We start from the raw sequence: 8,321 nt of genomic DNA, 5'->3' as shown, positions 1-8,321 counted from the left end.
TGGGGTAATATATTGCAAGTAACGCAAGTTACATAATCAGATAACTTTTTTCAAGTAACTAGTAAAGTAACGCATTACTTTTTAATTTACAAGAGAATATCTGAGTTACTATTTCAAATAAGTGACGCAAGTTACTTTTTTCCCCCAATTTATTGATTGACAGCTCTCCTGTCCTCATGTTGAGAGAAATCAGAAGATGTTCCTGTAGTTCTAAAATAAATATGAATATGCATTAATTAATCTCTCACAAAAAAACAGATTCAGTATTCCTCAAAATGAATAAAAATAATGCAACTCAGAATATGACGCAAACCTGCAATAATGAAATGTTAAACAACACAAATATGCTTTATGTATTTAATCCCATTCTATTAGCTTCTGAGCTTCGATGATGCAGTTCAAGCGTACTAATAAGCACAAATTACTCTAGACGAACATTTGTGTGTCTTTGTTTATTGCTGAAGTGTGTTGAAATGTCTTCTTCTGCATTCTACTGTACGGACGTAAACTTACTTTCCCTTCAGCCTGAGGCTTATTCATTTCCCTTTTGGTGTGAAACGCTTTTATATTTGCCAAAAATATAACTTTTTTATTTTATAAACAAACAAGCAAGCCCTGTCCAGATTTACAAAGTAACGCAAAAGTAACGTAACACATTACTTTCCATAAAAAGTAACTAAGTAACGTAATTAGTTACTTTTTTAATGGACTAATGCAATATTGTAATGCATTACTTTTAAAAGTAACTTTCCCCAGCGCTGTTGCTAACGTTCCCATTAAGTTTTCTGAATGTTTTCTTAGCAATCAACAGCAACGTTTTAGGTTCACAATCAATTTAATTGACAAATAAATAAAATGAGATCTGCAAATTAAAATCATATTCACAAATATATAATTATGTCACAACCACAATCTATATTTGTGGATCTCATTCCATTTATTTGTCAATATGTTTAATTTTTGTTATTTGTGGATCATAATCTATTTATTTGTAATTAAGCAACAATTCTATCTCCATATGAGAACGCTCCCTGTTTTCTGTGAGGTCTGACAAACGCTGATCAGTACTTCTATCTCTGTTCTATTACAGAAGTCTCCAAATAAGCAAGTTGTGATGAACAGAGTTGTGTCTGCCTCGAGCTCTTTGCTGGACTCTTGTGGAGGTTTTCTGTAAATGTCACTACTGAACAGATACACGGATCTGGGAAAACACTTGTAGACATCCAACATTTATAATGCAACCCAGCTGACAAAAATATGCTCCGAGAAGGTTCTGAGTTATGAAAACAAGTTTTTAAAAACTTTTATTTGTTATGTGAATAAACATTCCATTTTAGAATTTCCTGCAGCTATGGGAACGCTACTTTTGAATGTTCTTTGAAAGGTCTGAAACTAGTAACATTTAAAAATGTTAGATGAACATCCAACCTGAAACATTTAAGGAATCAAACAATCCATAATCAATATATGAATACCGTCTTTGTGCTAATGTTTTGAGAACATTGAGACCAGATAAAGAACATTACAGAGGAATCATAACTTTGAGGAAACCTTCTGAGAACGCTCACTGGCAGATTGAGCATCAGTGATCAAAACGCGGGTTTCTGTTCTGAAGTGTGAGCTTATAATGCATGAATGATCAGCAGATCTGATACAGTTATTAATTTAGTGAACTTGAATGTCTCCAAATAACCGGATGATGAGCTCGTGAGGATGTTTTGTGTAAGTGTCACTAGTGAACAGGGCTGCGTTCAGCCGCGACAAAAATGGTGCAAAATGTTGTTTAAACGGAAACGGTGGTGCGTTGAACTCTGTTCTGATGACGCAAGAGTTGCAGCTATGGCAGCTGAGAAGGCCATTCTTTGTGTTCTTTTTGAAAATTCTCAGAGCCTGATGAAATCTCTATAAATACGTGTTTAATACTGCAAAATATGCTGGATGGTACAGTCACTGCCCTTGCGCTTGCCCTCCAGAATAAAAGAGAACATCCCAATCAAATGAAGGGATTTGTGGAAACTGTGGTTCCTAATTATTGTGATCCAACATTTGCCTCGCATTTCAGGATGAAAAGACAAACATTTCAGGTGAAGGATAATCCACTTCTTACCTCCGAGACTGTGTTAGGATTGTAGCGAATCAGCTCATGGGGAAATATGAATAATTAACCATAACTAGTTATAATTAACTAGTCATATTTTAGATCCACTGTAGATATTTAGCTGATAAATAAACATGTGCACACAATATACTTGCTCTTGTGAATTTATTTGGATGTTAATTACATTGTGCAGCTGTCTCTTTAATACCGCGTGGTTTATATACATGCTGCTGCTGATTGGGCTGATATGTTTGACGCACCCACCAAACAAGAGAAACGCATCTCTAAACCCGTTGCACACCGTTGCACACCGTTTCCAGGAAACATGCCGTTCAAACCGGAAACCGTAGCAAAACGGTGCACACCGGTTTGAGCTTGAACGTGCCCCAGATAAGCTCAACTGGAAAACACTTGTTGATATACAGCATATCTGTCATGCAAAACACTAAAATATACATACAATGTTAAACAAACAAATGTCCACTCTCTCCAATCACAGCCTTATTTTTAACGCAAATATTGCGCGTGCGTTTTGCACTTTGAATGGGCGAGACTTCCGGTGTCATTGGTTAACTTCCGGTTATTTTTTTTTAGCAATACCAAAACAGTCCATTGTGCTGCTCGATAGTGCAAAAAAAAATCATATTATTTTAATGTATCATCATAATCGCAAACACACTGGTTTGTAGCGCAAATACCGTTTACTGTACTTTGTTTTTCTTTTAGTTATTTACCGATAGCGGCTAATGAACCGGAAGTCTCGCACATTCACAGAAAATAGCTTTCTTTTTCTGTTATCTACAGCAGTCACACATAAGCTACACACACTCCGAACACTAAATAAAGCACTTCTAGACTTCACGTGAATATTACATTTATTTCACTTGCAGTAAAAATGAATTAAATGCAGTTGTTTCCATTTTCTTCATCATGCCTAAAATCATTGCTGAAGTCAATTTGTTTATTAGTCATTTGCACAGACGATTCAGGGTTCACTAGCATTGAAAGGATTCTGACAGAACACACATAAGCTACACACAATCCAAACACGAACCAGTAAAAATAAAGTGCGGGTAAATATAGAATGAGAACTGATTTATACACATGAAACATTTGTGTATGTTGAGAAAGCAGCGGTGAAGAACAGATAGAGGACACAAGGGAACAGGTGTGGGCGTGTTCTTCGGCTCGCCTGATTTGCATACGTTGACGTCACAGCTCTGCTAACAGACTGAACTGTAGTCAGCGAGAACACTGTAAAACAATAAAAACACTGCTTCATTTTTATCAGTGTGGCTTTGCATTTACAAAAGTGTTCTTAAAGGGACAGTTCACCCAGAAATAAAAACCCCGTCATCATGCATGTGAGTTTGTTTCTTGAGAAGATATTTTGAATAATGTGCGTAGCCAAACAGTTGACGGTAGCCATTGACTTCCTTTCCATACATGGAAATCAATGGCTACCATCAGCTGTTTGCTTCCCAACATTCTTCAAATGATCTTTTCATACAGGTTTGGGACAACAAGAGGATGAGTGAACAATAACAGGGTTTTCATTTTAAGTGAACTATCCCTTTAAGCGTGAAAATGAGTTTCAACATCCTCATATTATGAATGAATGCATGTATGCATTAAGATATAGGCTATTACTTATCATGTGTTTTATTAAGAAGTAGGCCAAAATTCATTTTACATTTAGTCGTTTACAAATGGAAGCAATCAAAATATCATTTTAGCCCTAACCCTGTCCAAATGATGCCTGATGGTGAAATAAAGCAATAGGAGTGATGCAAAATATCATTTCAACCCAATTTGAACAAATCCACCATATATTCCTCAAACCCTGATTCAGATTGCATTGCAAGAAGAAGTCTCGAGACTGCCGAAGCACTGGAAACATTTGAAGAGATTTGTGCTGCGGGGCTCTTGGCTGTGTTTGTGTCCAGCGGGTGTGGTTCACATGACAAACAGAGACATTTTCCAGTCAATCGCGGTGCCCTTCTTCGTGTCTGAGCAGGCCAGCATGCAAATGAGTGTGTCTCGTGTCGGCTGTGTACGGTTCGGCTCAGAAAGCTCGGCGCATGCTCTCTCGCGACACATTTGCATACAGTTAGAGCGAGTGTGTGGATGACGGTATGTAGTGTACCTGTGCGTCCTTCAGCAGCACAACATGAACACAGCATTACGTGCATTGCGTTTGTGCTAGTAACACATCACATCAGCCTTCTGCGTAAACCTCATAAATAATGGCACAAGCATCAGCTGCCGTTATTTTAGCATCTCTGTTTTTATCCCTCTGATTTATTTATTTATGTTAATATTAAATGTGCATTAATTTTGTTATTATTTTTTTTAATTTTAATTTTTTTTTAATTTTTGTTATTATAAATGTCAGTTTTTGATTTAATTTGTTTCCAGCTAGTTATTTTAGTGCTTCACCTTGAACCCATTTCAGCTGTCTATATATGTTTTTATTTCAGTTTATTTATTCAGTGTAAATGAGTGCGAATAAATTATTGTCGTTGTTGTTATTTTTAATGTTACCATTCGAACATATGTTACCCTGGAGCACAAAACCAGTCATAAGGGTCAATTTGTTGAAACTGAGATTTATAGATCTATTATAGAATAAATGAGCTTTCCATTGATGTATGGTTTGTTAGGATCGGACAATATTTGGCTGAGATGCAACTATTTGAAAATCTGGAATCTGAGGGTGCAAAAAAATCTAAATATTGAGAAAATCATCTTTAAAGTTGTCCAAATGAAGTTCTTAGCAATGCATATTACTAATCAAACATTAAGTTTTGATATATTTACGGTAGGAGATTTACTAAATATCTTCATGGAACATGATCTTTACTTAATATCCTAATGATTTTTGGCATAAAAGAGAAATGTATAATTGTGACCCATACAATGTATTGTTGGCTATTGCTACAAATATCCCCCAGCGACTTGCTCTGTTTTTATTTTAACGCTAGTTATTTTTAAAATGAATTTTGTTGTGTTTTTCTTTTTCTTTTCAGCTTTAGGCTTATTTTCCAGTTCAGTGCAATATTAGTGCTTCAACGTCAACTCATTTCAGTTCGTTTTTTAATGCCTACATAGTTTTTATTAATTCCATTTCAGCTTTAGTTGCCGTCGTTCCAGCGCATCAGCTTACAGTAAATGAGAAATGTCGTTTTTAGATCTGAACTCGGCGCATTAAAGCAGTCAGACTGACAGATAACTGATGGCGAAGCTGAAGAAGAAAAGCACACCTGTTAGGACTAGAGAGAAAGCCATTCAGGTCCTGCAAACCGGGAGGTTAACAGATAAAGTCAACAGTACAGCAGGAGATTTGAATTGCTTTTGTCCCAGTTTAGGTGACATAAACCCGACAGACAATCAACTGGAAAGTGAAATAAAAGCAACATTTTCCTAGCAGTGCGGCTGAGCTTGCTGTGCCCTTCAGCCCCGGAGGACCATTTGCATGGCAGGTCCAGTTAAATGAGGAGACCAGATTCTCTCGACCTGGCATGCAAACCAGCGGAGCAGCAGTTAAAGCACAGGTGTGTCCTCCTCTCTCCAGAGATATGGAAATCACCCGCTCTCAGATTGACCCTCTAGACACTGAGCCATAAAGCAGTCTGGAGATGCCTCGCTCGTTCCTGGTCAAGAGAAAGCAGTCGGCCTGCGCTGGATGGCAGTGGAAAGAGCCGGAGCCCTGCTCCAGTCCAAACACAGGTAACCAAAACCATCAGAACATCTCCAAAACCTGAGCGCACGACGACAAGCCTCCTGCGTCTGAAGCCAGTCCCGTTCTGATTCACAAGCTTGCGATTCGATTCACTTTGATTCATTCGGACATAAAGGCAATCAGGTACAGTGAGGAAAACCTCTGATCTGAACAAACATTTAAACTGCACATCAAAAGTATTGATGAAAACATAACATGATTGTAAGTCTAAGAGCATTTTAAGTATATAAGTATTTTATAATTAAAATAAGTATTCTATTTGGTAACACTTTATTTTAAGGTGTCTTGTTACACTATTATAATTACAATTAATTACACTCTTAAAAAGAAAGGTGCTTCAAAATGTTCTTCACAGCGATGCCATAGAAGAACCATTTTTGGTTCCACAAAGAAGCATCTCTTTCTTAGCTTTTTATAATCTGACGAACCTTCTTTCGCCACAAAGAAGCTTTTGTGAAACAGAAAGGTTCTTCAGATGTTAAAGCTTCTTTATGGAACCATTTAGACAAAAAGGTTCTTCTATGGCATCACCGTGAAGCAGCTTTATTTTTAAAAGTGTATGCATAAGTCAAACTAAGTCTAACCCTAACCATATAGTAAATTAATATTACTCAGTACTATTACACTGTAACAAGGACACCTTAAAATAAAGCACAACCTTCTATTTTAACATCAAAGAACAAGTTCAGTAAAACAGCATGAATATGTAATATAGTGCATATATTGACTACAGCAACCAAAAGTCTTTCTTAAGGTAATTGTGATGTTATTATTGATATGATCTTTCTGTGGTTGAAACTCAAATACATGATGAAATACATCCTTCTGTATATTTCAACACCTTCTGTTGTTCAGTTGTGTTGAAAACAGCACAGATCGGTTGTTGATATTTCAAAATCGATGTTTAGAGAATCAATTAAAATCCAGAAATCTGCATTTTCAACCCTATTCTTCTAGATGTCTTCGTTTGTGTTTGACAGAAGAAAGAGCATTTGAATGACATGAGGGCAAATGAACGAAGACACGAGGATCGATTGTTAAACATGAACTGGGAATGTTTGAAAAAGGCTGTGTTTGTTATGTGTTTATGTAAACTCCACACACCTGGACCGTGACAGAATAACCGACCCTAAAGTATAGCGGCATCTTTTCCCTCGTTTGTTTTTTCCAGTTTTTGTCAGTTTTTTAATTTTTTAATATGGATTACCCCGCATTCCAAATCCTCCAGCTGGAGCAGGGGGAACGCTCTCTTGAGGACCACACAAACGACTTTCTGTCCCTGGCCCACCTCACGCACTACCCGGACAACTGCCTTTGTGGCTTCTATCAAGTCAGACTAAACGCCACCACACGAGCGCAGTTGTCTGGGGATGGTCCTCGAGAGAGCCTCGCCGCCTTCATCGAGTGGGTGCTGGTGTCCTGCAAGTCCCAGCTGACCGTGAACAACAACACCAGCCCCCACTCAGGACCCTGAGCCCAGCCCACCATCTCCCCGCGGTACGGAGCATAAACCTGAGCCCACCGATGACGGAGAGCCATTTCCCGCCGCAATCCACGAGCCGGAGCAAAGCCCCCCGGCTGAGAAGAGGATCGCCTCGGATGTTGAGCACAATGCATCAGACCAGGTGCGAGAGCCGGTGACAGTGCCCACCACGAGGGAGCAAGCCGTGGACAGTGTGAGCGCGGAGAGGAGCTCCGCCCCCTGCATCATGGCTGAGGGTGAGCGGACTATGGGCGTAATTCAGGGCCAAAATGAGGAGGAGAGACCGCGTGATCCCCAGTCCAGCCCAGGAAGGGCTCCTGATCCCCAGTCCAGTCCAGGAAGGGCTCCTGATCCCCAGCCCAGCCCAGGAAGGGCTCCTGAGCTCTCTCCAGTGCCAGCTCCTCAAAAATGCCCGCCCTCACACCCGCTCCGGCCTCCTCCAGCGTCACCATGGTCGGCGTCTCCCTCGCCTCCTCCTCCAGCCTCCGAGGCCTGGACTCTGCCTCGGCCCATAGACCCAGTGGTTCCACCTCGGCTCCTAGCTCCCTCACCTCCACCTTCACCCATCGATCCATCAGCTCCACCGTGCTCCCTCGTCCCTCCGGCTCCGCCTTGGTCGGGCGTCGACCTGCCATCACCTCTGGACTCCTCTCCTCTGGCTGTGCCTCATCGCTCTGTCCTACTGGCTCCATTGGGCTCCTTCCTCCCGTCAGCTCCACCTTGGTCCTCAGTCACTCCAGCTCCGCCACGGATCTCTGGATCTCCGCCTCCGCCTTGGTCGCCAGAGCCCTCGGCTCCACCCTAGCCCCCCAGATCCTCGGCATCCCCCTGGCTCGTTGGCTTTCCGTCTCCGTCTCGGGCTCCCCCTCCACCTGCTCCGCCGCCGTTGGTCGGCCCCCTGGAGTCGGGGGACATTCCTCCTCCATGGCTCCTCCCTCCATCGGCTCCACCGGGGGCCGCTATTATAGCTGTGGCCAGGGTCCCACCTGGCTCCTCCT

The sequence above is a fragment of the Sinocyclocheilus grahami genome, unplaced genomic scaffold (genome assembly GCF_001515645.1).
Source record: "Sinocyclocheilus grahami isolate Dianchi unplaced genomic scaffold, SAMN03320097.WGS_v1.1 scaffold1007.1, whole genome shotgun sequence".
Classification (NCBI taxonomy): domain Eukaryota; kingdom Metazoa; phylum Chordata; class Actinopteri; order Cypriniformes; family Cyprinidae; genus Sinocyclocheilus; species Sinocyclocheilus grahami.
This window is presented reverse-complemented; position numbering follows the sequence as displayed.